Raw genomic sequence first — 23,089 nt, 5'->3', positions numbered from 1 at the left:
TTTAGGTGGCCTCCCTGATGTACCATTTGTATCTCCATATATCCCTGATGGCCCCAGTCTGGCGATCTGCCTGCCAGCCAGTTCCTCTAGGTGAGGTGTTCCTTGATGGCCCCAGTCTTTGTCTAAGCCAACAAAGATGCACATTGTTTGGTGTAGGCCGCCAGGTTGAACACCCTGGAAGTCCGGTATTCTGTCACATTCTGCTAGCTATCAGATTGTGCTACCTTTGCTTTGGTGTGTCCAGAACCCTGGAAAACAACCACGCTATTTGTACTACTCCCTCCTAGCCAGGAAAGGTGCACCATACTGGCCACTGGGCTTCAGTAGGTACCCTGAGGTGCCTGGAGCTATGAGACTAAAATGTAGCTAGGGATGCATGGTGTCCAATTTGGTGTCAGATGATTAATCAGAACTTTTTCTCAATCTAAAATCAAAACTTGGAAAATGCAACCATTATATGGCTTCTTAGATGTCACTTGATGTGTCAACATGCTTTCATTTGCAAGAGTCTTCTAGGATAGAGTGAATGGTGAGTGATATTCCAGAGCCACTTGGCATTTCTGACACTTCTTCATTAGTGTCATTGGCAATTCTTCACTAATGTCCCCTGCAGCGGTTGATGTGCAACTTTGCCATCATGCAAATCGAAGACATGGCTTTTTGAGTAACTGCCCACTGTGGTGACCGCTGGTTAGGAACGCAAATTTAAGAAAATACATCAACATTTACGCCAAGGTGTGTTGTAAATTTCAAGCATTTAGCATATACTACTATTGACAAGTACTCATTTTGACACTCTCCCACAATGAGAAAACACATTTCAAGAAATTAAATGAAAGGAAAGTGAAAAACATAGCTCATGTGAACAATCTCAAAATGAAATGCAGTAAGAACTAAACATAACCTGTGGACCAATCATTCCAATTTGAATGGCGACTAAATGCTCTCCGGAGGAAAAGTTTGTGCTCCCTGTTGCCTCGTGGCAAAATTTGCATATGGGAGACTGTCCTGTGTATTTCAGTTGCCATGCTGAAAACCGACACTAGGAGAAGTTGGGTTTTTGCTGCAAAATTTGCGAGCTCGACCAAACAGGCCCTTTGCTGCTTGTGCGAGTCTTAGATGCTCCCATGGGGAGCGCAAGCACACTGAGACGGCACAGTCTGTTAGATCAGTAAAACAAACAGGCCGAGTCATGCTCACGTGGAGAATGCGGGCATCGATCCCGCTACCTCTCGCATGCTAAGCGAGCGCTCTACCATTTGAGCTAATTCCCCTTGCCAGACACGACCGCGGCACTCGACTCGTTGGCCTAGGGGTGTTATTTTCGCTATGGGCGCGTGATGTTCAAATCCCGGACCAGCCCGTTTTCAGATTTGCCACTTGATGCAACAGCACTAGCACAACCCTTGGCCGAACAGCTTGCACCCAAGTGGCCGGTTAGCTCAGTTGGTTAGAGCGTGGTGCTAATAACGCCAAGGTCGCGGGTTCGATCCCCGTACGGGCCATGAGATGTTCTCTGCCGCTTTCTGCTGCTTGTTGTGAATTTTGATGGAATTTCCGTGCAGTAAGCGGGAGATTGGCCGAAATAGCTCAGTTGGGAGAGCGTTAGACTGAAGATCTAAAGGTCCCTGGTTCGATCCCGGGTTTCGGCATTGCAAGCCCCTTTCTGAGAGCTATTTTTCCTATATGGCCCAAGCAGAGTGACCTTTTCTCCGTGACCCAGTGGGCCAGGTTCCCAACATCAAAAGGGTTCCATGGTGTAATGGTTAGCACTCTGGACTTTGAATCCAGCGACCCGAGTTCAAGTCTCGGTGGGACCTGTCGGACTTTTGGGCTTTCCAAGCAAAACCGTGTCAGGCGGGCCAATGTTTGTTCCCCCCAATACGACCCCCCGCCATTTTTCAACCAGAGCGCTCACACTGTAAACTAAATATGAGGTAATTTAAGCCACATTAGCACTTCATTCTTTTGACAGTCACATTGGGCCAACAGTATACAAGGTGTCAAATTTCAGTAAATACAAGTACAATTCAACAAAACAAGTTAAGCATGTATTAAACCTTAAAATGAACAAAAAAATCTACGCTTAGGCCAAAGAACAGGCCACGTCAAATACACGGCTCATGTGTACAGGCCAAAGGAAACACACAGGTCATGTTTACAATCTTAAAGTAAAATGTAATAATAAACTTACCAGAAATGACGGGAAGACAAATGGACGTTAAAAGAAAATGTTTCCCATACTAAATTGCAACTAAACACCCTTGGAATTTAAACCTCCAGCTGCTTGTGAATGAATATACGTATGGAAGCATTTCATGTGTGTGCTCAGTTGCCAAACTGAAGAACTGCTGGCTAAGTGTGGAAGTAGCTGCTGGACGTAGTGGAAGCTGCAGCGCTCGGCTCGTTGGTCTAGGGGTATGATTCTCGCTTCGGGTGCGAGAGGTCCCGGGTTCAAATCCCGGACGAGCCCGACTTTCAGTGTTCTTACGCAGCCAGACTCCAGTAGTGACCTGTACAGAATAGGGATGCCTGCGAGCAACCATAGAAGTGCATTTAAACCTATCGATTTTCGACCGGAGTACGAACGTTGATGTACACTTATTCCAATTTGAGAAGCAACTAAATGATCTCAGAAAGTTAAGCTTGTGCTCGGTCTTGCTTTGCGAATAAAATATACATATGGGATACTTTTGTGTGTATGTTCAGGTGCCATACTGAAGACAGAGGCTAGGACAAGTTGGCAAAATACATGAGCAAGACCTATCAAAGCCCTTTTCTGCATGTGTGAGCCGCAAACGCTACCACAGGGAGTGCACGCCTACTGTGATGGCCCGGTGAGTCGCGTCAAAGAAATGAGCACCAAATCACACTCACGTGAAGAATGCGGGCATCGATCACGCTACCTCTCGCATGCTGAGCTAATTCAACTTAAGGAAGCCAGGTGACTGCTTTGGCTTGTGGAAGCCGGCTGCGTAGTGGTGAAAATACGTATCCCGCAGGTTCTGTTGGAGCGCCTCGGCAGCTTGGCTCGTTGGTCTAGGGGTATGATTCTCGCTTAGGGTGCGAGAGGTCCCGGGTTCAAATCCCGGACGAGCCCTTCTTTAGACTCGTTGCTTAAAGGCAGGACAGAAATGTCCATGACAAACGGCAACGGTAGCCCTCATATCTCTTAACAGTGACAAAAGGCCTACAGGGTGCCACATTTCAAATAATTTCAAAGAAAATGCAACAGAACAAATCACACGCCTAAAATCTTTCATGCACAACATATGACAACCTCAGTTAGAATTTCTTTCAATGTGTTTTTATTTCTCTTTGGCCAGGCAAGACAAGATTGAAATTTCTGTTTGTCCACACGTATTTTTCAAATTGATTTTCAGATGTCTACTTGAGTGGAAAGTATGCATTTTTGACCTTAACCGAAGTTAACTGTGTTCCTGTGTCTCGATTTGTGCAGCTTTGCAAAAGGTTGCGGCTTGCCGGAAAACATGTGCTGACAAAAATGTGTACATTGAATGCATGTTGCCTTGGATGAAAGCTTCTGACAAATGCACAAATATCAACACAACGAAGAGATAGCGTAATAATCACAAGGCTCTGTATCCGCATTGAAGGCCTATCTCTGGGTTTAGGTGGCCTCCCTGATGTACCATTTGTATCTCCATATATCCCTGATGGCCCCAGTCTGGCGATCTGCCTGCCAGCCAGTTCCTCTAGGTGAGGTGTTCCTTGATGGCCCCAGTCTTTGTCTAAGCCAACAAAGATGCACATTGTTTGGTGTAGGCCGCCAGGTTGAACACCCTGGAAGTCCGGTATTCTGTCACATTCTGCTAGCTATCAGATTGTGCTACCTTTGCTTTGGTGTGTCCAGAACCCTGGAAAACAACCACGCTATTTGTACTACTCCCTCCTAGCCAGGAAAGGTGCACCATACTGGCCACTGGGCTTCAGTAGGTACCCTGAGGTGCCTGGAGCTATGAGACTAAAATGTAGCTAGGGATGCATGGTGTCCAATTTGGTGTCAGATGATTAATCAGAACTTTTTCTCAATCTAAAATCAAAACTTGGAAAATGCAACCATTATATGGCTTCTTAGATGTCACTTGATGTGTCAACATGCTTTCATTTGCAAGAGTCTTCTAGGATAGAGTGAATGGTGAGTGATATTCCAGAGCCACTTGGCATTTCTGACACTTCTTCATTAGTGTCATTGGCAATTCTTCACTAATGTCCCCTGCAGCGGTTGATGTGCAACTTTGCCATCATGCAAATCGAAGACATGGCTTTTTGAGTAACTGCCCACTGTGGTGACCGCTGGTTAGGAACGCAAATTTAAGAAAATACATCAACATTTACGCCAAGGTGTGTTGTAAATTTCAAGCATTTAGCATATACTACTATTGACAAGTACTCATTTTGACACTCTCCCACAATGAGAAAACACATTTCAAGAAATTAAATGAAAGGAAAGTGAAAAACATAGCTCATGTGAACAATCTCAAAATGAAATGCAGTAAGAACTAAACATAACCTGTGGACCAATCATTCCAATTTGAATGGCGACTAAATGCTCTCCGGAGGAAAAGTTTGTGCTCCCTGTTGCCTCGTGGCAAAATTTGCATATGGGAGACTGTCCTGTGTATTTCAGTTGCCATGCTGAAAACCGACACTAGGAGAAGTTGGGTTTTTGCTGCAAAATTTGCGAGCTCGACCAAACAGGCCCTTTGCTGCTTGTGCGAGTCTTAGATGCTCCCATGGGGAGCGCAAGCACACTGAGACGGCACAGTCTGTTAGATCAGTAAAACAAACAGGCCGAGTCATGCTCACGTGGAGAATGCGGGCATCGATCCCGCTACCTCTCGCATGCTAAGCGAGCGCTCTACCATTTGAGCTAATTCCCCTTGCCAGACACGACCGCGGCACTCGACTCGTTGGCCTAGGGGTGTTATTTTCGCTATGGGCGCGTGATGTTCAAATCCCGGACCAGCCCGTTTTCAGATTTGCCACTTGATGCAACAGCACTAGCACAACCCTTGGCCGAACAGCTTGCACCCAAGTGGCCGGTTAGCTCAGTTGGTTAGAGCGTGGTGCTAATAACGCCAAGGTCGCGGGTTCGATCCCCGTACGGGCCATGAGATGTTCTCTGCCGCTTTCTGCTGCTTGTTGTGAATTTTGATGGAATTTCCGTGCAGTAAGCGGGAGATTGGCTGAAATAGCTCAGTTGGGAGAGCGTTAGACTGAAGATCTAAAGGTCCCTGGTTCGATCCCGGGTTTCGGCATTGCAAGCCCCTTTCTGAGAGCTATTTTTCCTATATGGCCCAAGCAGAGTGACCTTTACTCCGTGACCCAGTGGGCCAGGTTCCCAACATCAAAAGGGTTCCATGGTGTAATGGTTAGCACTCTGGACTCTGAATCCAGCGACCCGAGTTCAAGTCTCGGTGGGACCTGTCGGACTTTTGGGCTTTCCAAGCAAAACCGTGTCAGGCGGGCCAATGTTTGTTCCCCCCAATACGACCCCCCACCATTTTTCAACCAGAGCGCTCACACTGTAAACTAAATATGAGGTAATTTAAGCCACATTAGCACTTCATTCTTTTGACAGTCACATTGGGCCAACAGTATACAAGGTGTCAAATTTCAGTAAATACAAGTACAATTCAACAAAACAAGTTAAGCATGTATTAAACCTTAAAATGAACAAAAAAAATCTACGCTTAGGCCAAAGAACAGGCCACGTCAAATACACGGCTCATGTGTACAGGCCAAAGGAAACACACAGGTCATGTTTACAATCTTAAAGTAAAATGTAATAATAAACTTACCAGAAATGACGGGAAGACAAATGGACGTTAAAAGAAAATGTTTCCCATACTAAATTGCAACTAAACACCCTTGGAATTTAAACCTCCAGCTGCTTGTGAATGAATATACGTATGGAAGCATTTCATGTGTGTGCTCAGTTGCCAAACTGAAGAACTGCTGGCTAAGTGTGGAAGTAGCTGGTGGACGTAGTGGAAGCTGCAGCGCTCGGCTCGTTGGTCTAGGGGTATGATTCTCGCTTCGGGTGCGAGAGGTCCCGGGTTCAAATCCCGGACGAGCCCGACTTTCAGTGTTCTTACGCAGCCAGACTCCAGTAGTGACCTGTACAGAATAGGGATGCCTGCGAGCAACCATAGAAGTGCATTTAAACCTATCGATTTTCGACCGGAGTACGAACGTTGATGTACACTTATTCCAATTTGAGAAGCAACTAAATGATCTCAGAAAGTTAAGCTTGTGCTCGGTCTTGCTTTGCGAATAAAATATACTTTTGTGTGTATGTTCAGGTGCCATACTGAAGACAGAGGCTAGGACAAGTTGGCAAAATACATGAGCAAGACCTATCAAAGCCCTTTTCTGCATGTGTGAGCCGCAAACGCTACCACAGGGAGTGCACGCCTACTGTGATGGCCCGGTGAGTCGCGTCAAAGAAATGAGCACCAAATCACACTCACGTGAAGAATGCGGGCATCGATCACGCTACCTCTCGCATGCTGAGCTAATTCAACTTAAGGAAGCCAGGTGACTGCTTTGGCTTGTGGAAGCCGGCTGCGTAGTGGTGAAAATACGTATCCCGGAGGTTCTGCTGGAGCGCCTCGGCAGCTTGGCTCGTTGGTCTAGGGGTATGATTCTCGCTTAGGGTGCGAGAGGTCCCGGGTTCAAATCCCGGACGAGCCCTTCTTTAGACTCGTTGCTTAAAGGCAGGACAGAAATGTCCATGACAAACGGCAACGGTAGCCCTCATATCTCTTAACAGTGACAAAAGGCCTACAGGGTGCCACATTTCAAATAATTTCAAAGAAAATGCAACAGAACAAATCACACGCCTAAAATCTTTCATGCACAACATATGACAACCTCAGTTAGAATTTCTTTCAATGTGTTTTTATTTCTCTTTGGCCAGGCAAGACAAGATTGAAATTTCTGTTTGTCCACACGTATTTTTCAAATTGATTTTCAGATGTCTACTTGAGTGGAAAGTATGCATTTTTGACCTTAACCGAAGTTAACTGTGTTCCTGTGTCTCGATTTGTGCAGCTTTGCAAAAGGTTGCGGCTTGCCGGAAAACATGTGCTGACAAAAATGTGTACATTGAATGCATGTTGCCTTGGATGAAAGCTTCTGACAAATGCACAAATATCAACACAACGAAGAGATAGCGTAATAATCACAAGGCTCTGTATCCGCATTGAAGGCCTATCTCTGGGTTTAGGTGGCCTCCCTGATGTACCATTTGTATCTCCATATATCCCTGATGGCCCCAGTCTGGCGATCTGCCTGCCAGCCAGTTCCTCTAGGTGAGGTGTTCCTTGATGGCCCCAGTCTTTGTCTAAGCCAACAAAGATGCACATTGTTTGGTGTAGGCCGCCAGGTTGAACACCCTGGAAGTCCGGTATTCTGTCACATTCTGCTAGCTATCAGATTGTGCTACCTTTGCTTTGGTGTGTCCAGAACCCTGGAAAACAACCACGCTATTTGTACTACTCCCTCCTAGCCAGGAAAGGTGCACCATACTGGCCACTGGGCTTCAGTAGGTACCCTGAGGTGCCTGGAGCTATGAGACTAAAATGTAGCTAGGGATGCATGGTGTCCAATTTGGTGTCAGATGATTAATCAGAACTTTTTCTCAATCTAAAATCAAAACTTGGAAAATGCAACCATTATATGGCTTCTTAGATGTCACTTGATGTGTCAACATGCTTTCATTTGCAAGAGTCTTCTAGGATAGAGTGAATGGTGAGTGATATTCCAGAGCCACTTGGCATTTCTGACACTTCTTCATTAGTGTCATTGGCAATTCTTCACTAATGTCCCCTGCAGCGGTTGATGTGCAACTTTGCCATCATGCAAATCGAAGACATGGCTTTTTGAGTAACTGCCCACTGTGGTGACCGCTGGTTAGGAACGCAAATTTAAGAAAATACATCAACATTTACGCCAAGGTGTGTTGTAAATTTCAAGCATTTAGCATATACTACTATTGACAAGTACTCATTTTGACACTCTCCCACAATGAGAAAACACATTTCAAGAAATTAAATGAAAGGAAAGTGAAAAACATAGCTCATGTGAACAATCTCAAAATGAAATGCAGTAAGAACTAAACATAACCTGTGGACCAATCATTCCAATTTGAATGGCGACTAAATGCTCTCCGGAGGAAAAGTTTGTGCTCCCTGTTGCCTCGTGGCAAAATTTGCATATGGGAGACTGTCCTGTGTATTTCAGTTGCCATGCTGAAAACCGACACTAGGAGAAGTTGGGTTTTTGCTGCAAAATTTGCGAGCTCGACCAAACAGGCCCTTTGCTGCTTGTGCGAGTCTTAGATGCTCCCATGGGGAGCGCAAGCACACTGAGACGGCACAGTCTGTTAGATCAGTAAAACAAACAGGCCGAGTCATGCTCACGTGGAGAATGCGGGCATCGATCCCGCTACCTCTCGCATGCTAAGCGAGCGCTCTACCATTTGAGCTAATTCCCCTTGCCAGACACGACCGCGGCACTCGACTCGTTGGCCTAGGGGTGTTATTTTCGCTATGGGCGCGTGATGTTCAAATCCCGGACCAGCCCGTTTTCAGATTTGCCACTTGATGCAACAGCACTAGCACAACCCTTGGCCGAACAGCTTGCACCCAAGTGGCCGGTTAGCTCAGTTGGTTAGAGCGTGGTGCTAATAACGCCAAGGTCGCGGGTTCGATCCCCGTACGGGCCATGAGATGTTCTCTGCCGCTTTCTGCTGCTTGTTGTGAATTTTGATGGAATTTCCGTGCAGTAAGCGGGAGATTGGCCGAAATAGCTCAGTTGGGAGAGCGTTAGACTGAAGATCTAAAGGTCCCTGGTTCGATCCCGGGTTTCGGCATTGCAAGCCCCTTTCTGAGAGCTATTTTTCCTATATGGCCCAAGCAGAGTGACCTTTTCTCCGTGACCCAGTGGGCCAGGTTCCCAACATCAAAAGGGTTCCATGGTGTAATGGTTAGCACTCTGGACTTTGAATCCAGCGACCCGAGTTCAAGTCTCGGTGGGACCTGTCGGACTTTTGGGCTTTCCAAGCAAAACCGTGTCAGGCGGGCCAATGTTTGTTCCCCCCAATACGACCCCCCGCCATTTTTCAACCAGAGCGCTCACACTGTAAACTAAATATGAGGTAATTTAAGCCACATTAGCACTTCATTCTTTTGACAGTCACATTGGGCCAACAGTATACAAGGTGTCAAATTTCAGTAAATACAAGTACAATTCAACAAAACAAGTTAAGCATGTATTAAACCTTAAAATGAACAAAAAAATCTACGCTTAGGCCAAAGAACAGGCCACGTCAAATACACGGCTCATGTGTACAGGCCAAAGGAAACACACAGGTCATGTTTACAATCTTAAAGTAAAATGTAATAATAAACTTACCAGAAATGACGGGAAGACAAATGGACGTTAAAAGAAAATGTTTCCCATACTAAATTGCAACTAAACACCCTTGGAATTTAAACCTCCAGCTGCTTGTGAATGAATATACGTATGGAAGCATTTCATGTGTGTGCTCAGTTGCCAAACTGAAGAACTGCTGGCTAAGTGTGGAAGTAGCTGCTGGACGTAGTGGAAGCTGCAGCGCTCGGCTCGTTGGTCTAGGGGTATGATTCTCGCTTCGGGTGCGAGAGGTCCCGGGTTCAAATCCCGGACGAGCCCGACTTTCAGTGTTCTTACGCAGCCAGACTCCAGTAGTGACCTGTACAGAATAGGGATGCCTGCGAGCAACCATAGAAGTGCATTTAAACCTATCGATTTTCGACCGGAGTACGAACGTTGATGTACACTTATTCCAATTTGAGAAGCAACTAAATGATCTCAGAAAGTTAAGCTTGTGCTCGGTCTTGCTTTGCGAATAAAATATACATATGGGATACTTTTGTGTGTATGTTCAGGTGCCATACTGAAGACAGAGGCTAGGACAAGTTGGCAAAATACATGAGCAAGACCTATCAAAGCCCTTTTCTGCATGTGTGAGCCGCAAACGCTACCACAGGGAGTGCACGCCTACTGTGATGGCCCGGTGAGTCGCGTCAAAGAAATGAGCACCAAATCACACTCACGTGAAGAATGCGGGCATCGATCACGCTACCTCTCGCATGCTGAGCTAATTCAACTTAAGGAAGCCAGGTGACTGCTTTGGCTTGTGGAAGCCGGCTGCGTAGTGGTGAAAATACGTATCCCGCAGGTTCTGTTGGAGCGCCTCGGCAGCTTGGCTCGTTGGTCTAGGGGTATGATTCTCGCTTAGGGTGCGAGAGGTCCCGGGTTCAAATCCCGGACGAGCCCTTCTTTAGACTCGTTGCTTAAAGGCAGGACAGAAATGTCCATGACAAACGGCAACGGTAGCCCTCATATCTCTTAACAGTGACAAAAGGCCTACAGGGTGCCACATTTCAAATAATTTCAAAGAAAATGCAACAGAACAAATCACACGCCTAAAATCTTTCATGCACAACATATGACAACCTCAGTTAGAATTTCTTTCAATGTGTTTTTATTTCTCTTTGGCCAGGCAAGACAAGATTGAAATTTCTGTTTGTCCACACGTATTTTTCAAATTGATTTTCAGATGTCTACTTGAGTGGAAAGTATGCATTTTTGACCTTAACCGAAGTTAACTGTGTTCCTGTGTCTCGATTTGTGCAGCTTTGCAAAAGGTTGCGGCTTGCCGGAAAACATGTGCTGACAAAAATGTGTACATTGAATGCATGTTGCCTTGGATGAAAGCTTCTGACAAATGCACAAATATCAACACAACGAAGAGATAGCGTAATAATCACAAGGCTCTGTATCCGCATTGAAGGCCTATCTCTGGGTTTAGGTGGCCTCCCTGATGTACCATTTGTATCTCCATATATCCCTGATGGCCCCAGTCTGGCGATCTGCCTGCCAGCCAGTTCCTCTAGGTGAGGTGTTCCTTGATGGCCCCAGTCTTTGTCTAAGCCAACAAAGATGCACATTGTTTGGTGTAGGCCGCCAGGTTGAACACCCTGGAAGTCCGGTATTCTGTCACATTCTGCTAGCTATCAGATTGTGCTACCTTTGCTTTGGTGTGTCCAGAACCCTGGAAAACAACCACGCTATTTGTACTACTCCCTCCTAGCCAGGAAAGGTGCACCATACTGGCCACTGGGCTTCAGTAGGTACCCTGAGGTGCCTGGAGCTATGAGACTAAAATGTAGCTAGGGATGCATGGTGTCCAATTTGGTGTCAGATGATTAATCAGAACTTTTTCTCAATCTAAAATCAAAACTTGGAAAATGCAACCATTATATGGCTTCTTAGATGTCACTTGATGTGTCAACATGCTTTCATTTGCAAGAGTCTTCTAGGATAGAGTGAATGGTGAGTGATATTCCAGAGCCACTTGGCATTTCTGACACTTCTTCATTAGTGTCATTGGCAATTCTTCACTAATGTCCCCTGCAGCGGTTGATGTGCAACTTTGCCATCATGCAAATCGAAGACATGGCTTTTTGAGTAACTGCCCACTGTGGTGACCGCTGGTTAGGAACGCAAATTTAAGAAAATACATCAACATTTACGCCAAGGTGTGTTGTAAATTTCAAGCATTTAGCATATACTACTATTGACAAGTACTCATTTTGACACTCTCCCACAATGAGAAAACACATTTCAAGAAATTAAATGAAAGGAAAGTGAAAAACATAGCTCATGTGAACAATCTCAAAATGAAATGCAGTAAGAACTAAACATAACCTGTGGACCAATCATTCCAATTTGAATGGCGACTAAATGCTCTCCGGAGGAAAAGTTTGTGCTCCCTGTTGCCTCGTGGCAAAATTTGCATATGGGAGACTGTCCTGTGTATTTCAGTTGCCATGCTGAAAACCGACACTAGGAGAAGTTGGGTTTTTGCTGCAAAATTTGCGAGCTCGACCAAACAGGCCCTTTGCTGCTTGTGCGAGTCTTAGATGCTCCCATGGGGAGCGCAAGCACACTGAGACGGCACAGTCTGTTAGATCAGTAAAACAAACAGGCCGAGTCATGCTCACGTGGAGAATGCGGGCATCGATCCCGCTACCTCTCGCATGCTAAGCGAGCGCTCTACCATTTGAGCTAATTCCCCTTGCCAGACACGACCGCGGCACTCGACTCGTTGGCCTAGGGGTGTTATTTTCGCTATGGGCGCGTGATGTTCAAATCCCGGACCAGCCCGTTTTCAGATTTGCCACTTGATGCAACAGCACTAGCACAACCCTTGGCCGAACAGCTTGCACCCAAGTGGCCGGTTAGCTCAGTTGGTTAGAGCGTGGTGCTAATAACGCCAAGGTCGCGGGTTCGATCCCCGTACGGGCCATGAGATGTTCTCTGCCGCTTTCTGCTGCTTGTTGTGAATTTTGATGGAATTTCCGTGCAGTAAGCGGGAGATTGGCCGAAATAGCTCAGTTGGGAGAGCGTTAGACTGAAGATCTAAAGGTCCCTGGTTCGATCCCGGGTTTCGGCATTGCAAGCCCCTTTCTGAGAGCTATTTTTCCTATATGGCCCAAGCAGAGTGACCTTTTCTCCGTGACCCAGTGGGCCAGGTTCCCAACATCAAAAGGGTTCCATGGTGTAATGGTTAGCACTCTGGACTCTGAATCCAGCGACCCGAGTTCAAGTCTCGGTGGGACCTGTCGGACTTTTGGGCTTTCCAAGCAAAACCGTGTCAGGCGGGCCAATGTTTGTTCCCCCCAATACGACCCCCCACCATTTTTCAACCAGAGCGCTCACACTGTAAACTAAATATGAGGTAATTTAAGCCACATTAGCACTTCATTCTTTTGACAGTCACATTGGGCCAACAGTATACAAGGTGTCAAATTTCAGTAAATACAAGTACAATTCAACAAAACAAGTTAAGCATGTATTAAACCTTAAAATGAACAAAAAAAATCTACGCTTAGGCCAAAGAACAGGCCACGTCAAATACACGGCTCATGTGTACAGGCCAAAGGAAACACACAGGTCATGTTTACAATCTTAAAGTAAAATGTAATAATAAACTTACCAGAAATGACGGGAAGACAAATGGACGTTAAAAGAAAATGTTTCCCATACTAAATTGCAACTAAACACCCTTGGAATTTAAACCTCCAGCTGCTTGTGAATGAATATACGTATGGAAGCATTTCATGTGTGTGCTCAGTTGCCAAACTGAAGAACTGCTGGCTAAGTGTGGAAGTAGCTGCTGGACGTAGTGGAAGCTGCAGCGCTCGGCTCGTTGGTCTAGGGGTATGATTCTCGCTTCGGGTGCGAGAGGTCCCGGGTTCAAATCCCGGACGAGCCCGACTTTCAGTGTTCTTACGCAGCCAGACTCCAGTAGTGACCTGTACAGAATAGGGATGCCTGCGAGCAACCATAGAAGTGCATTTAAACCTATCGATTTTCGACCGGAGTACGAACGTTGATGTACACTTATTCCAATTTGAGAAGCAACTAAATGATCTCAGAAAGTTAAGCTTGTGCTCGGTCTTGCTTTGCGAATAAAATATACATATGGGATACTTTTGTGTGTATGTTCAGGTGCCATACTGAAGACAGAGGCTAGGACAAGTTGGCAAAATACATGAGCAAGACCTATCAAAGCCCTTTTCTGCATGTGTGAGCCGCAAACGCTACCACAGGGAGTGCACGCCTACTGTGATGGCCCGGTGAGTCGTGTCAAAGAAATGAGCACCAAATCACACTCACGTGAAGAATGCGGGCATCGATCACGCTACCTCTCGCATGCTGAGCTAATTCAACTTAAGGAAGCCAGGTGACTGCTTTGGCTTGTGGAAGCCGGCTGCGTAGTGGTGAAAATACGTATCCCGGAGGTTCTGCTGGAGCGCCTCGGCAGCTTGGCTCGTTGGTCTAGGGGTATGATTCTCGCTTAGGGTGCGAGAGGTCCCGGGTTCAAATACCAGACGAGCCCTTCTTTAGACTCGTTGCTTAAAGGCAGGACAGAAATGTCCATGACAAACGGCAACGGTAGCCCTCATATCTCTTAACAGTGACAAAAGGCCTACAGGGTGCAACATTTCAAATAATTTCAAAGAAAATGCAACAGAACAAATCACACGCCTAAAATCTTTCATGCACAACATATGACAACCTCAGTTAGAATTTCTTTCAATGTGTTTTTATTTCTCTTTGGCCAGGCAAGACAAGATTGAAATTTCTGTTTGTCCACACGTATTTTTCAAATTGATTTTCAGATGTCTACTTGAGTGGAAAGTATGCATTTTTGACCTTAACCGAAGTTAACTGTGTTCCTGTGTCTCGATTTGTGCAGCTTTGCAAAAGGTTGCGGCTTGCCGGAAAACATGTGCTGACAAAAATGTGTACATTGAATGCATGTTGCCTTGGATGAAAGCTTCTGACAAATGCACAAATATCAACACAACGAAGAGATAGCGTAATAATCACAAGGCTCTGTATCCGCATTGAAGGCCTATCTCTGGGTTTAGGTGGCCTCCCTGATGTACCATTTGTATCTCCATATATCCCTGATGGCCCCAGTCTGGCGATCTGCCTGCCAGCCAGTTCCTCTAGGTGAGGTGTTCCTTGATGGCCCCAGTCTTTGTCTAAGCCAACAAAGATGCACATTGTTTGGTGTAGGCCGCCAGGTTGAACACCCTGGAAGTCCGGTATTCTGTCACATTCTGCTAGCTATCAGATTGTGCTACCTTTGCTTTGGTGTGTCCAGAACCCTGGAAAACAACCACGCTATTTGTACTACTCCCTCCTAGCCAGGAAAGGTGCACCATACTGGCCACTGGGCTTCAGTAGGTACCCTGAGGTGCCTGGAGCTATGAGACTAAAATGTAGCTAGGGATGCATGGTGTCCAATTTGGTGTCAGATGATTAATCAGAACTTTTTCTCAATCTAAAATCAAAACTTGGAAAATGCAACCATTATATGGCTTCTTAGATGTCACTTGATGTGTCAACATGCTTTCATTTGCAAGAGTCTTCTAGGATAGAGTGAATGGTGAGTGATATTCCAGAGCCACTTGGCATTTCTGACACTTCTTCATTAGTGTCATTGGCAATTCTTCACTAATGTCCCCTGCAGCGGTTGATGTGCAACTTTGCCATCATGCAAATCGAAGACATGGCTTTTTGAGTAACTGCCCACTGTGGTGACCGCTGGTTAGGAACGCAAATTTAAGAAAATACATCAACATTTACGCCAAGGTGTGTTGTAAATTTCAAGCATTTAGCATATACTACTATTGACAAGTACTCATTTTGACACTCTCCCACAATGAGAAAACACATTTCAAGAAATTAAATGAAAGGAAAGTGAAAAACATAGCTCATGTGAACAATCTCAAAATGAAATGCAGTAAGAACTAAACATAACCTGTGGACCAATCATTCCAATTTGAATGGCGACTAAATGCTCTCCGGAGGAAAAGTTTGTGCTCCCTGTTGCCTCGTGGCAAAATTTGCATATGGGAGACTGTCCTGTGTATTTCAGTTGCCATGCTGAAAACCGACACTAGGAGAAGTTGGGTTTTTGCTGCAAAATTTGCGAGCTCGACCAAACAGGCCCTTTGCTGCTTGTGCGAGTCTTAGATGCTCCCATGGGGAGCGCAAGCACACTGAGACGGCACAGTCTGTTAGATCAGTAAAACAAACAGGCCAAGTCATGCTCACGTGGAGAATGCGGGCATCGATCCCGCTACCTCTCGCATGCTAAGCGAGCGCTCTACCATTTGAGCTAATTCCCCTTGCCAGACACGACCGCGGCACTCGACTCGTTGGCCTAGGGGTGTTATTTTCGCTATGGGCGCGTGATGTTCAAATCCCGGACCAGCCCGTTTTCAGATTTGCCACTTGATGCAACAGCACTAGCACAACCCTTGGCCGAACAGCTTGCACCCAAGTGGCCGGTTAGCTCAGTTGGTTAGAGCGTGGTGCTAATAACGCCAAGGTCGCGGGTTCGATCCCCGTACGGGCCATGAGATGTTCTCTGCCGCTTTCTGCTGCTTGTTGTGAATTTTGATGGAATTTCCGTGCAGTAAGCGGGAGATTGGCCGAAATAGCTCAGTTGGGAGAGCGTTAGACTGAAGATCTAAAGGTCCCTGGTTCGATCCCGGGTTTCGGCATTGCAAGTCCCTTTCTGAGAGCTATTTTTCCTATATGGCCCAAGCAGAGTGACCTTTTCTCCGTGACCCAGTGGGCCAGGTTCCCAACATCAAAAGGGTTCCATGGTGTAATGGTTAGCACTCTGGACTCTGAATCCAGCGACCCGAGTTCAAGTCTCGGTGGGACCTGTCGGACTTTTGGGCTTTCCAAGCAAAACCGTGTCAGGCGGGCCAATGTTTGTTCCCCCCAATACGACCCCCCACCATTTTTCAACCAGAGTGCTCACACTGTAAACTAAATATGAGGTAATTTAAGCCACATTAGCACTTCATTCTTTTGACAGTCACATTGGGCCAACAGTATACAAGGTGTCAAATTTCAGTAAATACAAGTACAATTCAACAAAACAAGTTAAGCATGTATTAAACCTTAAAATGAACAAAAAATCTACGCTTAGGCCAAAGAACAGGCCACGTCAAATACACGGCTCATGTGTACAGGCCAAAGGAAACACACAGGTCATGTTTACAATCTTAAAGTAAAATGTAATAATAAACTTACCAGAAATGACGGGAAGACAAATGGACGTTAAAAGAAAATGTTTCCCATACTAAATTGCAACTAAACACCCTTGGAATTTAAACCTCCAGCTGCTTGTGAATGAATATACGTATGGAAGCATTTCATGTGTGTGCTCAGTTGCCAAACTGAAGAACTGCTGGCTAAGTGTGGAAGTAGCTGCTGGACGTAGTGGAAGCTGCAGCGCTCGGCTCGTTGGTCTAGGGGTATGATTCTCGCTTCGGGTGCGAGAGGTCCCGGGTTCAAATCCCGGACGAGCCCGACTTTCAGTGTTCTTACGCAGCCAGACTCCAGTAGTGACCTGTACAGAATAGGGATGCCTGCGAGCAACCATAGAAGTGCATTTAAACCTATCGATTTTCGACCGGAGTACGAACGTTGATGTACACTTATTCCAATTTGAGAAGCAACTAAATGATCTCAGAAAGTTAAGCTTGTGCTCGGTCTTGCTTTGCGAATAAAATATACATATGGGATACTTTTGTGTGTATGTTCAGGTGCCATACTGAAGACAGAGGCTAGGACAAGTTGGCAAAATACATGAGCAAGACCTATCAAAGCCCTTTTCTGCATGTGTGAGCCGCAAACGCTACCACAGGGAGTGCACGCCTACTGTGATGGCCCGGTGAGTCGCGTCAAAGAAATGAGCACCAAATCACACTCACGTGAAGAATGCGGGCATCGATCACGCTACCTCTCGCATGCTGAGCTAATTCAACTTAAGGAAGCCAGGTGACTGCTTTGGCTTGTGGAAGCCGGCTGCGTAGTGGTGAAAATACGTATCCCGGAGGTTCTGCTGGAGCGCCTCGGCAGCTTGGCTCGTTGGTCTAGGGGTATGATTCTCGCTTAGGGTGCGAGAGGTCCCGGGTTCAAATCCCGGACGAGCCCTTCTTTAGACTCGTTGCTTAAAGGCAGGACAGAAATGTCCATGACAAACGGCAACGGTAGCCCTCATATCTCTTAACAGTGACAAAAGGCCTACAGGGTGCCACATTTCAAATAATTTCAAAGAAAATGCAACAGAACAAATCACACGCCTAAAATCTTTCATGCACAACATATGACAACCTCAGTTAGAATTTCTTTCAATGTGTTTTTATTTCTCTTTGGCCAGGCAAGACAAGATTGAAATTTCTGTTTGTCCACACGTATTTTTCAAATTGATTTTCAGATGTCTACTTGAGTGGAAAGTATGCATTTTTGACCTTAACCGAAGTTAACTGTGTTCCTGTGTCTCGATTTGTGCAGCTTTGCAAAAGGTTGCGGCTTGCCGGAAAACATGTGCTGACAAAAATGTGTACATTGAATGCATGTTGCCTTGGATGAAAGCTTCTGACAAATGCACAAATATCAACACAACGAAGAGATAGCGTAATAATCACAAGGCTCTGTATCCGCATTGAAGGCCTATCTCTGGGTTTAGGTGGCCTCCCTGATGTACCATTTGTATCTCCATATATCCCTGATGGCCCCAGTCTGGCGATCTGCCTGCCAGCCAGTTCCTCTAGGTGAGGTGTTCCTTGATGGCCCCAGTCTTTGTCTAAGCCAACAAAGATGCACATTGTTTGGTGTAGGCCGCCAGGTTGAACACCCTGGAAGTCCGGTATTCTGTCACATTCTGCTAGCTATCAGATTGTGCTACCTTTGCTTTGGTGTGTCCAGAACCCTGGAAAACAACCACGCTATTTGTACTACTCCCTCCTAGCCAGGAAAGGTGCACCATACTGGCCACTGGGCTTCAGTAGGTACCCTGAGGTGCCTGGAGCTATGAGACTAAAATGTAGCTAGGGATGCATGGTGTCCAATTTGGTGTCAGATGATTAATCAGAACTTTTTCTCAATCTAAAATCAAAACTTGGAAAATGCAACCATTATATGGCTTCTTAGATGTCACTTGATGTGTCAACATGCTTTCATTTGCAAGAGTCTTCTAGGATAGAGTGAATGGTGAGTGATATTCCAGAGCCACTTGGCATTTCTGACACTTCTTCATTAGTGTCATTGGCAATTCTTCACTAATGTCCCCTGCAGCGGTTGATGTGCAACTTTGCCATCATGCAAATCGAAGACATGGCTTTTTGAGTAACTGCCCACTGTGGTGACCGCTGGTTAGGAACGCAAATTTAAGAAAATACATCAACATTTACGCCAAGGTGTGTTGTAAATTTCAAGCATTTAGCATATACTACTATTGACAAGTACTCATTTTGACACTCTCCCACAATGAGAAAACACATTTCAAGAAATTAAATGAAAGGAAAGTGAAAAACATAGCTCATGTGAACAATCTCAAAATGAAATGCAGTAAGAACTAAACATAACCTGTGGACCAATCATTCCAATTTGAATGGCGACTAAATGCTCTCCGGAGGAAAAGTTTGTGCTCCCTGTTGCCTCGTGGCAAAATTTGCATATGGGAGACTGTCCTGTGTATTTCAGTTGCCATGCTGAAAACCGACACTAGGAGAAGTTGGGTTTTTGCTGCAAAATTTGCGAGCTCGACCAAACAGGCCCTTTGCTGCTTGTGCGAGTCTTAGATGCTCCCATGGGGAGCGCAAGCACACTGAGACGGCACAGTCTGTTAGATCAGTAAAACAAACAGGCCGAGTCATGCTCACGTGGAGAATGCGGGCATCGATCCCGCTACCTCTCGCATGCTAAGCGAGCGCTCTACCATTTGAGCTAATTCCCCTTGCCAGACACGACCGCGGCACTCGACTCGTTGGCCTAGGGGTGTTATTTTCGCTATGGGCGCGTGATGTTCAAATCCCGGACCAGCCCGTTTTCAGATTTGCCACTTGATGCAACAGCACTAGCACAACCCTTGGCCGAACAGCTTGCACCCAAGTGGCCGGTTAGCTCAGTTGGTTAGAGCGTGGTGCTAATAACGCCAAGGTCGCGGGTTCGATCCCCGTACGGGCCATGAGATGTTCTCTGCCGCTTTCTGCTGCTTGTTGTGAATTTTGATGGAATTTCCGTGCAGTAAGCGGGAGATTGGCCGAAATAGCTCAGTTGGGAGAGCGTTAGACTGAAGATCTAAAGGTCCCTGGTTCGATCCCGGGTTTCGGCATTGCAAGCCCCTTTCTGAGAGCTATTTTTCCTATATGGCCCAAGCAGAGTGACCTTTTCTCCGTGACCCAGTGGGCCAGGTTCCCAACATCAAAAGGGTTCCATGGTGTAATGGTTAGCACTCTGGACTCTGAATCCAGCGACCCGAGTTCAAGTCTCGGTGGGACCTGTCGGACTTTTGGGCTTTCCAAGCAAAACCGTGTCAGGCGGGCCAATGTTTGTTCCCCCCAATACGACCCCCCACCATTTTTCAACCAGAGCGCTCACACTGTAAACTAAATATGAGGTAATTTAAGCCACATTAGCACTTCATTCTTTTGACAGTCACATTGGGCCAACAGTATACAAGGTGTCAAATTTCAGTAAATACAAGTACAATTCAACAAAACAAGTTAAGCATGTATTAAACCTTAAAATGAACAAAAAAAATCTACGCTTAGGCCAAAGAACAGGCCACGTCAAATACACGGCTCATGTGTACAGGCCAAAGGAAACACACAGGTCATGTTTACAATCTTAAAGTAAAATGTAATAATAAACTTACCAGAAATGACGGGAAGACAAATGGACGTTAAAAGAAAATGTTTCCCATACTAAATTGCAACTAAACACCCTTGGAATTTAAACCTCCAGCTGCTTGTGAATGAATATACGTATGGAAGCATTTCATGTGTGTGCTCAGTTGCCAAACTGAAGAACTGCTGGCTAAGTGTGGAAGTAGCTGCTGGACGTAGTGGAAGCTGCAGCGCTCGGCTCGTTGGTCTAGGGGTATGATTCTCGCTTCGGGTGCGAGAGGTCCCGGGTTCAAATCCCGGACGAGCCCGACTTTCAGTGTTCTTACGCAGCCAGACTCCAGTAGTGACCTGTACAGAATAGGGATGCCTGCGAGCAACCATAGAAGTGCATTTAAACCTATCGATTTTCGACCGGAGTACGAACGTTGATGTACACTTATTCCAATTTGAGAAGCAACTAAATGATCTCAGAAAGTTAAGCTTGTGCTCGGTCTTGCTTTGCGAATAAAATATACTTTTGTGTGTATGTTCAGGTGCCATACTGAAGACAGAGGCTAGGACAAGTTGGCAAAATACATGAGCAAGACCTATCAAAGCCCTTTTCTGCATGTGTGAGCCGCAAACGCTACCACAGGGAGTGCACGCCTACTGTGATGGCCCGGTGAGTCGTGTCAAAGAAATGAGCACCAAATCACACTCACGTGAAGAATGCGGGCATCGATCACGCTACCTCTCGCATGCTGAGCTAATTCAACTTAAGGAAGCCAGGTGACTGCTTTGGCTTGTGGAAGCCGGCTGCGTAGTGGTGAAAATACGTATCCCGGAGGTTCTGCTGGAGCGCCTCGGCAGCTTGGCTCGTTGGTCTAGGGGTATGATTCTCGCTTAGGGTGCGAGAGGTCCCGGGTTCAAATCCCGGACGAGCCCTTCTTTAGACTCGTTGCTTAAAGGCAGGACAGAAATGTCCATGACAAACGGCAACGGTAGCCCTCATATCTCTTAACAGTGACAAAAGGCCTACAGGGTGCCACATTTCAAATAATTTCAAAGAAAATGCAACAGAACAAATCACACGCCTAAAATCTTTCATGCACAACATATGACAACCTCAGTTAGAATTTCTTTCAATGTGTTTTTATTTCTCTTTGGCCAGGCAAGACAAGATTGAAATTTCTGTTTGTCCACACGTATTTTTCAAATTGATTTTCAGATGTCTACTTGAGTGGAAAGTATGCATTTTTGACCTTAACCGAAGTTAACTGTGTTCCTGTGTCTCGATTTGTGCAGCTTTGCAAAAGGTTGCGGCTTGCCGGAAAACATGTGCTGACAAAAATGTGTACATTGAATGCATGTTGCCTTGGATGAAAGCTTCTGACAAATGCACAAATATCAACACAACGAAGAGATAGCGTAATAATCACAAGGCTCTGTATCCGCATTGAAGGCCTATCTCTGGGTTTAGGTGGCCTCCCTGATGTACCATTTGTATCTCCATATATCCCTGATGGCCCCAGTCTGGCGATCTGCCTGCCAGCCAGTTCCTCTAGGTGAGGTGTTCCTTGATGGCCCCAGTCTTTGTCTAAGCCAACAAAGATGCACATTGTTTGGTGTAGGCCGCCAGGTTGAACACCCTGGAAGTCCGGTATTCTGTCACATTCTGCTAGCTATCAGATTGTGCTACCTTTGCTTTGGTGTGTCCAGAACCCTGGAAAACAACCACGCTATTTGTACTACTCCCTCCTAGCCAGGAAAGGTGCACCATACTGGCCACTGGGCTTCAGTAGGTACCCTGAGGTGCCTGGAGCTATGAGACTAAAATGTAGCTAGGGATGCATGGTGTCCAATTTGGTGTCAGATGATTAATCAGAACTTTTTCTCAATCTAAAATCAAAACTTGGAAAATGCAACCATTATATGGCTTCTTAGATGTCACTTGATGTGTCAACATGCTTTCATTTGCAAGAGTCTTCTAGGATAGAGTGAATGGTGAGTGATATTCCAGAGCCACTTGGCATTTCTGACACTTCTTCATTAGTGTCATTGGCAATTCTTCACTAATGTCCCCTGCAGCGGTTGATGTGCAACTTTGCCATCATGCAAATCGAAGACATGGCTTTTTGAGTAACTGCCCACTGTGGTGACCGCTGGTTAGGAACGCAAATTTAAGAAAATACATCAACATTTACGCCAAGGTGTGTTGTAAATTTCAAGCATTTAGCATATACTACTATTGACAAGTACTCATTTTGACACTCTCCCACAATGAGAAAACACATTTCAAGAAATTAAATGAAAGGAAAGTGAAAAACATAGCTCATGTGAACAATCTCAAAATGAAATGCAGTAAGAACTAAACATAACCTGTGGACCAATCATTCCAATTTGAATGGCGACTAAATGCTCTCCGGAGGAAAAGTTTGTGCTCCCTGTTGCCTCGTGGCAAAATTTGCATATGGGAGACTGTCCTGTGTATTTCAGTTGCCATGCTGAAAACCGACACTAGGAGAAGTTGGGTTTTTGCTGCAAAATTTGCGAGCTCGACCAAACAGGCCCTTTGCTGCTTGTGCGAGTCTTAGATGCTCCCATGGGGAGCGCAAGCACACTGAGACGGCACAGTCTGTTAGATCAGTAAAACAAACAGGCCGAGTCATGCTCACGTGGAGAATGCGGGCATCGATCCCGCTACCTCTCGCATGCTAAGCGAGCGCTCTACCATTTGAGCTAATTCCCCTTGCCAGACACGACCGCGGCACTCGACTCGTTGGCCTAGGGGTGTTATTTTCGCT

At 45.9% G+C, this 23,089-nt stretch overlaps 36 non-coding genes across 36 annotated transcripts; 29 read left to right on the top strand and 7 right to left on the bottom strand.

Annotated features, from left to right (window-relative positions):
* Nucleotides 1-1,201: 1,201 nt before the first annotated feature.
* On the bottom strand, nt 1,202-1,274 carry trnaa-agc (transfer RNA alanine (anticodon AGC)). The gene has a single exon. It is a non-coding gene; the product is annotated as a tRNA-Ala (tRNA).
* Nucleotides 1,275-1,431: 157 nt separating this feature from the next.
* trnai-aau (transfer RNA isoleucine (anticodon AAU)) lies at nt 1,432-1,505 on the top strand. Its single transcript has one exon. It is a non-coding gene; the product is annotated as a tRNA-Ile (tRNA).
* A 74-nt stretch (nt 1,506-1,579) lies between these two features.
* trnaf-gaa (transfer RNA phenylalanine (anticodon GAA)) lies at nt 1,580-1,652 on the top strand. Its single transcript has one exon. It is a non-coding gene; the product is annotated as a tRNA-Phe (tRNA).
* A 96-nt stretch (nt 1,653-1,748) lies between these two features.
* On the top strand, nt 1,749-1,820 carry trnaq-uug (transfer RNA glutamine (anticodon UUG)). Its single transcript has one exon. It is a non-coding gene; the product is annotated as a tRNA-Gln (tRNA).
* Nucleotides 1,821-2,401: 581 nt separating this feature from the next.
* Nucleotides 2,402-2,473, top strand: trnap-cgg (transfer RNA proline (anticodon CGG)). The gene has a single exon. It is a non-coding gene; the product is annotated as a tRNA-Pro (tRNA).
* A 555-nt stretch (nt 2,474-3,028) lies between these two features.
* Nucleotides 3,029-3,100, top strand: trnap-agg (transfer RNA proline (anticodon AGG)). The gene has a single exon. It is a non-coding gene; the product is annotated as a tRNA-Pro (tRNA).
* A 1,731-nt stretch (nt 3,101-4,831) lies between these two features.
* Nucleotides 4,832-4,904, bottom strand: trnaa-agc (transfer RNA alanine (anticodon AGC)). The gene has a single exon. It is a non-coding gene; the product is annotated as a tRNA-Ala (tRNA).
* Nucleotides 4,905-5,061: 157 nt separating this feature from the next.
* On the top strand, nt 5,062-5,135 carry trnai-aau (transfer RNA isoleucine (anticodon AAU)). The gene has a single exon. It is a non-coding gene; the product is annotated as a tRNA-Ile (tRNA).
* A 74-nt stretch (nt 5,136-5,209) lies between these two features.
* trnaf-gaa (transfer RNA phenylalanine (anticodon GAA)) lies at nt 5,210-5,282 on the top strand. The gene has a single exon. It is a non-coding gene; the product is annotated as a tRNA-Phe (tRNA).
* Nucleotides 5,283-5,378: 96 nt separating this feature from the next.
* On the top strand, nt 5,379-5,450 carry trnaq-cug (transfer RNA glutamine (anticodon CUG)). The gene has a single exon. It is a non-coding gene; the product is annotated as a tRNA-Gln (tRNA).
* Nucleotides 5,451-6,032: 582 nt separating this feature from the next.
* trnap-cgg (transfer RNA proline (anticodon CGG)) lies at nt 6,033-6,104 on the top strand. Its single transcript has one exon. It is a non-coding gene; the product is annotated as a tRNA-Pro (tRNA).
* Nucleotides 6,105-6,648: 544 nt separating this feature from the next.
* Nucleotides 6,649-6,720, top strand: trnap-agg (transfer RNA proline (anticodon AGG)). Its single transcript has one exon. It is a non-coding gene; the product is annotated as a tRNA-Pro (tRNA).
* A 1,731-nt stretch (nt 6,721-8,451) lies between these two features.
* Nucleotides 8,452-8,524, bottom strand: trnaa-agc (transfer RNA alanine (anticodon AGC)). The gene has a single exon. It is a non-coding gene; the product is annotated as a tRNA-Ala (tRNA).
* Nucleotides 8,525-8,681: 157 nt separating this feature from the next.
* On the top strand, nt 8,682-8,755 carry trnai-aau (transfer RNA isoleucine (anticodon AAU)). The gene has a single exon. It is a non-coding gene; the product is annotated as a tRNA-Ile (tRNA).
* Nucleotides 8,756-8,829: 74 nt separating this feature from the next.
* trnaf-gaa (transfer RNA phenylalanine (anticodon GAA)) lies at nt 8,830-8,902 on the top strand. The gene has a single exon. It is a non-coding gene; the product is annotated as a tRNA-Phe (tRNA).
* Nucleotides 8,903-8,998: 96 nt separating this feature from the next.
* Nucleotides 8,999-9,070, top strand: trnaq-uug (transfer RNA glutamine (anticodon UUG)). The gene has a single exon. It is a non-coding gene; the product is annotated as a tRNA-Gln (tRNA).
* A 581-nt stretch (nt 9,071-9,651) lies between these two features.
* trnap-cgg (transfer RNA proline (anticodon CGG)) lies at nt 9,652-9,723 on the top strand. The gene has a single exon. It is a non-coding gene; the product is annotated as a tRNA-Pro (tRNA).
* Nucleotides 9,724-10,278: 555 nt separating this feature from the next.
* trnap-agg (transfer RNA proline (anticodon AGG)) lies at nt 10,279-10,350 on the top strand. The gene has a single exon. It is a non-coding gene; the product is annotated as a tRNA-Pro (tRNA).
* Nucleotides 10,351-12,081: 1,731 nt separating this feature from the next.
* On the bottom strand, nt 12,082-12,154 carry trnaa-agc (transfer RNA alanine (anticodon AGC)). The gene has a single exon. It is a non-coding gene; the product is annotated as a tRNA-Ala (tRNA).
* Nucleotides 12,155-12,311: 157 nt separating this feature from the next.
* Nucleotides 12,312-12,385, top strand: trnai-aau (transfer RNA isoleucine (anticodon AAU)). Its single transcript has one exon. It is a non-coding gene; the product is annotated as a tRNA-Ile (tRNA).
* Nucleotides 12,386-12,459: 74 nt separating this feature from the next.
* trnaf-gaa (transfer RNA phenylalanine (anticodon GAA)) lies at nt 12,460-12,532 on the top strand. Its single transcript has one exon. It is a non-coding gene; the product is annotated as a tRNA-Phe (tRNA).
* A 96-nt stretch (nt 12,533-12,628) lies between these two features.
* trnaq-cug (transfer RNA glutamine (anticodon CUG)) lies at nt 12,629-12,700 on the top strand. Its single transcript has one exon. It is a non-coding gene; the product is annotated as a tRNA-Gln (tRNA).
* A 582-nt stretch (nt 12,701-13,282) lies between these two features.
* Nucleotides 13,283-13,354, top strand: trnap-cgg (transfer RNA proline (anticodon CGG)). Its single transcript has one exon. It is a non-coding gene; the product is annotated as a tRNA-Pro (tRNA).
* A 2,358-nt stretch (nt 13,355-15,712) lies between these two features.
* Nucleotides 15,713-15,785, bottom strand: trnaa-agc (transfer RNA alanine (anticodon AGC)). The gene has a single exon. It is a non-coding gene; the product is annotated as a tRNA-Ala (tRNA).
* A 157-nt stretch (nt 15,786-15,942) lies between these two features.
* On the top strand, nt 15,943-16,016 carry trnai-aau (transfer RNA isoleucine (anticodon AAU)). The gene has a single exon. It is a non-coding gene; the product is annotated as a tRNA-Ile (tRNA).
* A 74-nt stretch (nt 16,017-16,090) lies between these two features.
* trnaf-gaa (transfer RNA phenylalanine (anticodon GAA)) lies at nt 16,091-16,163 on the top strand. Its single transcript has one exon. It is a non-coding gene; the product is annotated as a tRNA-Phe (tRNA).
* Nucleotides 16,164-16,259: 96 nt separating this feature from the next.
* Nucleotides 16,260-16,331, top strand: trnaq-cug (transfer RNA glutamine (anticodon CUG)). The gene has a single exon. It is a non-coding gene; the product is annotated as a tRNA-Gln (tRNA).
* A 580-nt stretch (nt 16,332-16,911) lies between these two features.
* On the top strand, nt 16,912-16,983 carry trnap-cgg (transfer RNA proline (anticodon CGG)). Its single transcript has one exon. It is a non-coding gene; the product is annotated as a tRNA-Pro (tRNA).
* A 555-nt stretch (nt 16,984-17,538) lies between these two features.
* Nucleotides 17,539-17,610, top strand: trnap-agg (transfer RNA proline (anticodon AGG)). Its single transcript has one exon. It is a non-coding gene; the product is annotated as a tRNA-Pro (tRNA).
* Nucleotides 17,611-19,341: 1,731 nt separating this feature from the next.
* Nucleotides 19,342-19,414, bottom strand: trnaa-agc (transfer RNA alanine (anticodon AGC)). Its single transcript has one exon. It is a non-coding gene; the product is annotated as a tRNA-Ala (tRNA).
* Nucleotides 19,415-19,571: 157 nt separating this feature from the next.
* On the top strand, nt 19,572-19,645 carry trnai-aau (transfer RNA isoleucine (anticodon AAU)). Its single transcript has one exon. It is a non-coding gene; the product is annotated as a tRNA-Ile (tRNA).
* A 74-nt stretch (nt 19,646-19,719) lies between these two features.
* Nucleotides 19,720-19,792, top strand: trnaf-gaa (transfer RNA phenylalanine (anticodon GAA)). The gene has a single exon. It is a non-coding gene; the product is annotated as a tRNA-Phe (tRNA).
* Nucleotides 19,793-19,888: 96 nt separating this feature from the next.
* On the top strand, nt 19,889-19,960 carry trnaq-cug (transfer RNA glutamine (anticodon CUG)). The gene has a single exon. It is a non-coding gene; the product is annotated as a tRNA-Gln (tRNA).
* Nucleotides 19,961-20,542: 582 nt separating this feature from the next.
* On the top strand, nt 20,543-20,614 carry trnap-cgg (transfer RNA proline (anticodon CGG)). Its single transcript has one exon. It is a non-coding gene; the product is annotated as a tRNA-Pro (tRNA).
* A 544-nt stretch (nt 20,615-21,158) lies between these two features.
* trnap-agg (transfer RNA proline (anticodon AGG)) lies at nt 21,159-21,230 on the top strand. The gene has a single exon. It is a non-coding gene; the product is annotated as a tRNA-Pro (tRNA).
* Nucleotides 21,231-22,961: 1,731 nt separating this feature from the next.
* trnaa-agc (transfer RNA alanine (anticodon AGC)) lies at nt 22,962-23,034 on the bottom strand. Its single transcript has one exon. It is a non-coding gene; the product is annotated as a tRNA-Ala (tRNA).
* Between the last annotated feature and the right edge of the window lie 55 nt (nt 23,035-23,089).

The sequence above is a fragment of the Misgurnus anguillicaudatus genome, chromosome 22 (assembly GCF_027580225.2).
Source record: "Misgurnus anguillicaudatus chromosome 22, ASM2758022v2, whole genome shotgun sequence".
Lineage (NCBI taxonomy): Eukaryota > Metazoa > Chordata > Actinopteri > Cypriniformes > Cobitidae > Misgurnus > Misgurnus anguillicaudatus.
The sequence above is the reverse complement of the archived record's forward strand: the minus strand, read 5'-3'. Positions and strand labels throughout refer to the sequence as shown.